Source organism: Antrostomus carolinensis, unplaced genomic scaffold (genome assembly GCF_000700745.2).
Source record: "Antrostomus carolinensis isolate BGI_N321 unplaced genomic scaffold, ASM70074v2 scaffold27461, whole genome shotgun sequence".
In the NCBI taxonomy this organism is placed as follows: domain Eukaryota; kingdom Metazoa; phylum Chordata; class Aves; order Caprimulgiformes; family Caprimulgidae; genus Antrostomus; species Antrostomus carolinensis.
Window position 1 is genome coordinate 29,588 of NW_010293973.1, and position 7,843 is coordinate 37,430.

A 7,843-nucleotide genomic window follows, 5' to 3' on the forward strand; every position below is an offset into this window, starting at 1 on the left:
TAGAAGCCCAGCATGTGTGAGATAAAAAGATAAGAGACATCAACCTTGGAAAGACTCCAATAAGCAGTTAGGAAACGACGTGTCAATATTTTAAAAACCAATGTAATTTTCCACATAAACAACTGCTGCAGTTGAACCCAGTTAGGGCCTAGAAAACCCAGAGGACTGTAACAAACAGGCTTCTTCCCCCCACAAGTCACCCCAACCTCTCCAAGAGCCTCAACTCTTCCCAGAACGTTCCTATGCCTATGCTTAAATCTCTCAAACATCAGCCATGTGTAAAAGAGATCCGAGCTATCTTGGTGTCCAGGTAGATGTGTTAAATTCCTTCTTGAAATGAGGGGAGGGTGAGTGAGTTAGTGAGGAGAAACTTTCCAGCTGAGCGTTGCTGGCCTATGCTTTAGCAAAAAGCCACGAGTTTTGCCCCATTTTTCACGACCGCTGCTTAGCGGAGTCAAGCTGCAAGTTCACAGTCTCGAAAGACAGAGCTCTGCAGACACAGAACCTATTGCTTCCTGGCTCTTTATTTTGTCATTTTCCACATTTGGATAGCGTGATCCACACTCTAAAAACAGATCATGGTTCCACTGACTACATAGAAATGTTTGGGTTTGGTCTGCCCCTCCCTGCCCATAGATCTGTGTGTAAAACAATTACGAGTATGTTCCTACCTAGAAGTTGCAAGTACCTTAAATTGAATTTATTGTTGTGGCAACAGCACATTTATTTAAACTGATTATGGGCAACATTCATTTGATAAACAGCTTTAGTTCCTTCCTTGACACACAGCTGGTGACTGAAATTAGTTTAGGTTCAGAGAACACTGAATGGGAGAGTTTTCTCTTTGGATACAAACATGAAGAGTCTTCATTCAACAGGAAAATGAGCAAAGAGGGCTTAGAAGCCAACATATTTGGTTGTGGAAACTAAGACTAATTCATGGGGCTATTGGACCTTGGATGTATTTTAAAGGCCAGAGCACAAGGATAGCCTGAGCTCATGATAACACTGACCACACAGGGAAGAGCAGAGGTTGAGAAGATCATCCAGCTCTCAGTAACATGGGATCCATGCAGCGAACCCCTTCAGAAAGCTCTTGCAAGGCAAACAACACAAGGCCTCCTGTGCTAGTTTGTTGCAGAAACTGAAGTATTAGAGCCACCGTGCAGGATACTAACGGTAGAATAACCAAACAAAACCCAGAGCAGGGACACAACTGTCCTGTGCACAGAATTCCAAGCAAGATAGCAACTGTTCCCCTCTGTATGAGGAGGTTCATACAAGAAACCTTCCTGCATGACCAGCCGGTCTGCTCCGGACAAAGTTATAACTGTACAGACCTCTTTTCATAAAGCAACCAAGACATGTTTTTCTTTCAGGCTATGCTGCAAAATAAATCCTTTATAAAAAGGTTTTCAGTGTTTCCTAATACTAGACATAAAGTTTACTCAACTACCAAAAGCGTGTCTAAATGAAGACTATTTTACTGCAAAGATTCATCCCTAACAAAGACCTCAAACGTTGCTATTGCAAAAAAAAAAAAAGCAGTAAGATGGATGAAGAAACATCTTTCTGGTAATGCTCAAGGTTCAAACGAAGGATAACATCCATTATTTCACCAGCTGACTATTTCTTGTTCAATCTGTGGGCCTTCTGCATGTAAAGCATCAAGAACAATGCCGCTATTTCCATTGCAAATGGTATGGCACGCATCTGAAGCACAAAACTGCTACCAGCAAAACAGCCGTATCCGCAGGATACTGAACCTACGGATTCATTATACGTCAAATAAAAAGATTATTTGGTTTATACATGCTCATATGATTTCTGCTTTAAAGTTAAAAGAATAAACAAATGAAGTGGGCTAAAAAAAAAAAAACCCCAACCAAACCCCAAACCATAATGCCCTCACCTTTTCTTTTCCCTTTAGATCTTACTGGGGTTTTAAATAAAGGCCCTCTGGGCTTAAAATTTCTGCCAACATTATCTAAAAACAAACTCCACAGAAGGAAGGATCGAAAGCAGCAGGTGCATGATTGAAATAAAACTCTTAGGAGTGAATATGTTCAGTGCTGCCACTCGGCTGGCAGGGCTGAGGGTGCTGCAAGGCACTTTCACACACCCTCCGGAACATCGCAAAAGGTCTTCAGAAGAAAGAAGAGGCGGACGCTGGACCAACTTGGAGTATTAGGGATTGCACGTTGCTAGCAAAACACAGAAAACCTTAACGTGGAATAAATATAGCATTAACTATTTCCTTTCACCCATTACAGTGAAACTACCTAATAACACCAGTAAAAATGATTCATTGATGCATATGGAAAAAAACAAAGTTCACTGAGAGTGAAGACATGCCAAGAATTCACTAGAAATTAATTTTCAAAAAACCACTTCATGCTCAGGAAAAAAAAATAAAAGATTATATCTATATATATATATATATAGATATAGATAGATATACACTTTAAAATTTACCAACCAAAAATATACTCTCTTACTCTGACATCTAAGTTCTTACATGATTCTATAGAATGGAAACAAAAGAATAATAATAATAAATCTATACATTGAGCTTTGAGGAAAAAGCCTTGAAAATAAATAAAACTTGTTGTAAAATTGAGGTGATCCGTTATTATAAATAACTTCAAAAGACATGAAGAGGAAATTATGACATGTCTGTTTCTGCAGTCCTGATGGAATCTCAGCGCAGGAAACGCATTATCCCAGTAACCTTAGGCACAGCTTGCAACGGTATCAATGGCAACCACTGTGGACTCCACCTTATTTTCTATTAGGCGTGGAGAACCTTGCTATTACACGAAAAATACACAGACATAACATACATTCTGTTGGGGAATGGCTCAATACAGCTACTAAATTCTCTAAGACTGGGACTCTCTCTCCTCCCCCCCCCCCCCTCAAGCCTTGAAAATAAATAAAACTTGTTGTAAAATTGAGGTGATCCGTTATTATAAATAACTTCAAAAGACATGAAGAGGAAATTATGACATGTCTGTTTCTGCAGTCCTGATGGAATCTCAGCGCAGGAAACGCATTATCCCAGTAACCTTAGGCACAGCTTGCAACGGTATCAATGGCAACCACTGTGGACTCCACCTTATTTTCTATTAGGCGTGGAGAACCTTGCTATTACACGAAAAATACACAGACATAACATACATTCTGTTGGGGAATGGCTCAATACAGCTACTAAATTCTCTAAGACTGGGACTCTCTCTCCTCCCCCCCCCCATTCATTTTAATGCTTTAAAATTCATAATCCACAGATATGCAAGTCCAGTATTTGTTAGAAGCCAAATGCTTCTCGGATTGAAATCCTAAAAGCAAAAAGGTCTGTATTAATATCATCCAAGCCTAGCAGCAAATTTCTCCAGTGCAGAGGAAAAAAGAAATAATAATAAAAAAATCCTGGAGCGAGAGAGACGAGAATAAAAAAAATAAAATAAAATAAACCATGTATTTCCCTGGTACAGATCTATCTATCTGCCTACTTGCTGCTGATTCACTGGTGAGTTTCAGCCGTAGAAATACCTTCTCCAGCCTCTGCATATGTGATTAAGCCTCTATGCATAGTCAACCTCCCAGCCTCTATTTCCATATTAAACGCTTATAAAAAGAGCTGAGCTGGTACCCACCTAGAACGTAGTCACTGCAGTCCAGCATTGCTGTGGTATCCTGTACAGGTTCAGATAGTCCAAGGAAAGAGAGAAAGGCAATTTCTATCAAATCTACACTACTGCTCTCGACCGAACAAGAAAGGGAGTGGGGAGGTGGGGGAAAAATACAACTTCAGTTACACCATAGCAATCTTCAACTGAACGGGGAAACTTCGGTTGCTCTGTGGAGTTTTAGTCTCTCCTACTAGCTGTGGCTGACATTGTCAAGGCGACTGAAGCGTGAAAAGTTCCCCTTTTTGTAATAAAATAGAAACAAAGATTGCAGCTGGCAGTTTCCATAATGAAGCTTAATCAGTATGCGCCTGATTAGGGCCTTATGCAAATCTCCCCTCGTTAGCACAGCAGCCAGCACTTTGAAGTCCATGAACAATTCATTTGCAGAGTACACTGAAAGCGCTCCCTGCATAATTTAAATCACGGTATAAATATTTATCAGCTCATTTGCATATTAATTGGCAGTGCATGAAGGGAAAAATTATCTCCCGAGTGCCAGCATAATAATTAGGGAACAAAATGAATTTTCTTCCAATAGCTTGGCTTCTCAGCCCTAACTCAAGCACAGTACCACAGGGGAGCAGGGAGGGGAAGAGACAGAGTTCTGTTCAAATGCCACCGAAATGACACGTACAAATTAGAAACAACTCTACAGACTTAAGCACCTTTAATCTTATTCCTAGGCAACAATAACTTCAGTAATAAAGGGGATTTGGAAAAAGCTTTCTACACAATCCAAATAATCCCACAAAAAAACAATTAGCAAGGTAGAAGCTGAACAAAAAGCTGCCAAACTGGTGCTTGCACATCTGCATGGAGTTTTCTACCTCTGAACGCAAACTGTCACAAGAAGGTCCTGGGCAGGAAGGAGAGTGACACCAGGGCAAAGGAAGCGGCATGATTCCCTTTAAATGGCTGAAGAGCTTGGTGATTCATCATCAGGTAATCCCTTTGCCACAGCCAACTTAACAGCAGTGGGTATGTCAAGTATTGTGTAACATTTGACACCCACTAATCTATCCCAAGTGAAATCAAAATAGATTTAGTCTTTTGCTTTCCAATGACTTCCAAGAATAATAAAAATACATCTATTACTAATTCCTTTCACAAATGTACACAATATAGCTAAACAAAGCTTACTGTGGAGCTACACACTTTGAAACAGACGCTGTACACCCAGGTTACACGTATGAACCACTCGATGACAAAGTACACTGCTGTGTGTGACCACACAAAGTACAATGAAGGAGTGGAGAACTGGGAAGGGGCTTTGGTCTGTGGAGGAATCAATCTTCTTTTCCAAAAGCGGTCCAGAGAAGTAAGTGGACTGGCAAGCTATGAGGCTGGATTAAACTGTTTCAAATAGTTTGTTTATCATTCAAACACCACTAGTGTTTGAGTGGTAAACAGCAAGAACATCTCCCAAACAGCAAGAACATTCAAGTGTAACGTGGACACCACAACATCTAATTTTCCATATTCTGATCAGGAAATGATAATGAGATGATGCAGGTGACTACAGGGTTGAGCCGCCAACTTCCAGATGTTAACGTGAATTTAAAGAGAAAGTGTTTTTCTTCTTTCATTTTTCTTTAAAAAAAGCTAGCTTTACTTTTCTTATTTCTGAAGTGAATTCAAGCACCGCCTCTCCAAACAAGAGGGAGCAAGAGAAAAGGGACTTCTCAATCATCCAGTACTGAGTAGAATTTATTTCCACGCTTGACCTCTTCTTCTGTTCAGGTTCATATCTCGACTTAACACAAAGATGCCTCCTGCTATATATTTAACATGAGTCATCAACACTTGAAAAAGATTGCAAGAAGGGAAGGTGCTCCCAACTGCAAGGAAACAACTGCGTGCACTGAATAGGTATTCCTAATACCTTGTTTGGTTTTCTACTCATTCACGTGTCCTGTTGAGACCTCTGAGGCACACACCTCCATGGTTCACAGACCTTCAGAAAACTTCACTCTTCCATACGTGCTTTTGGAGTGCACTGGGAGATAATCCGTTTGCTTCATGGGAAAAGGCAGGACACAAATGGTGTAACAAGCCAAGCACTCCACAAAGTAAGTGGCAGCTGAAGTGGCGGCTGAGCTGAGGCAGCCAGGAGCATAGTAAGGGGACAGCAATGTCACCTCTGGGATCCCTTTCCAATGTGTTGAGCAGGTGCAGCATCAAAAGCGCATGACCACAGGAAGTGACCGTTACAAGCCAGCACGTGTGTAATGATGGATGATTTCCATCAAACAACAGAACAAGCAAACAGCAAATAAAGACCAGGGAAGGACGTACCCGAAGCAGCGTTAGCAAGCGTGCTGGTGGCACCATGGTGCTACTCATCATCCACACTATCAACGCTGCATTGAGAGCTAACAAGGACAAGGCACAAGTTTGCTTCCCATTCCCAACTGTGCCAACCAATCTGCCCTACTAACACCAACCCCCACAAAATGTTCATTTGAACTGCAACTTCCACTCACCTGCTAACTGAAATAAAACCTCATACACTGACTTTTCAAACTAACAACTGGGAAACAATGAAAAAGAAAAACCACCAATGTTCTTCCAGTGACCACTTCATTCTTTTAACAATTTTATTATCTTCCCTTTCATCTAAGTTCTTAACTTTTGGCCAAAAAAACCCTGCTGTTTCGTTCAGGCCACAATTATCTGGTAGGCTTCCAAAGGAGGGCTGAAGACACAAGTAAGATGATGTTTGGTGAGGCACAGTGCATACCACCCTGCTTCAAAACCAGTGGTGCTGTATGTTAGTTTAACTTTCTGTTTAGGTTCTGCCATGTCATTGGCTGTTCTTTTCTTTCTGTATTCTTACACAGAAGTTATTTAAGACCCTGAACCAAAGTCATACTTCTGATATTCACATTTAAGCAAAACACCACTCTGAGCTTTGCACACAGTTTCATTTTCCCTCCAAAGGCACCTCTAGGAAGAGAAAGCGGTGTACCTTGTGATCACGTGGTATCAGGAAGCACGTGATCACAAGCGCAAAAAACTCAAAAACATCTCAAAAACTGTTTCTCTCCTCTTCATCCATTCGACAATTTTTATATTGATGGCTTTTCCCCCTGATTTTATGCATACTTTTCTTTAAACCCAAAGGAACGAAGCCATCAACATGGAGGCAGGTATGACAAAGGCAGATGTTCTTCAGTCAAACACTTCAGAGTCTGCAGATAACGCTTCAGGAGACTCTTTCTACCCCATTCTCTTCTTCTCTTCACTCTTTACATATCTTCCATACCTTCAAATAAATGTTTTTGTTTTGCTGTTTGTCCCACAAATATGTAACTTTACTTATTCAGTTCTAATGATACTTTAATACTTTACTTTTTGGAAAAGAAACCTTATTTTCCCTTGTGGGTTATTCAGCTCTTGGTTAGACCTCCTCTTGCATCTTCTCTTTTATTTCTGCTTCTGGGTTGTTTTTTTTCTATTTATTATGCCCAATTGACTGACTATAAACTCCACAAAGTTATTCCCCAATGTCATCTATTGTAAATAAGTGTTATAGGTAGTGAAAGCATTACAAACTAGGGGGAAAGGATGTTTAAACTCTTATCTTCAGATAGTTGGGATGGTTGGTCAGTCTCTCTTTTTCTTTCTTTCTTTTTTTTTAAAATACAAATGAGGCAAATTGAAGGGATAAAGGGCAAAGTTATTATCAACATTATTCTATTCAAGACCTTTATGGGGCAAAAGAATCTTAATTTTTAGATAGAAATGTTTCCATATATTAGTAAAATGCCATTTACTGCATGCCCTTGATGACAGCTAGGAAATTCCTGCCATTAGTCAGCTCTGCGACAAGCGTGATGTTTGTAAACTTTGTGGGCGTGCTTCCTGATACCACATAGCAAGATAACTCAATAAACCAACAACTCATTATTTCCCTTTGAACCGTGTGCTTGGAATGACAGAAGGAAAAGAAAGATGGTATTAATTGTAACCACGGTATTAGCAATTGTAATTACGGTATTAGCATACTGCCTTCATTAGTGTATCAGTATCTAGTGTTATTTTATCTTGAAGAACCACTGAAGAAGACTGGCCATCAAAGCTTTGAAAATCGTGCATGACTAAGCACGGCGTCAATGAGCAGTGGCAACGCTCAAGAGTAAGGCTGCTCT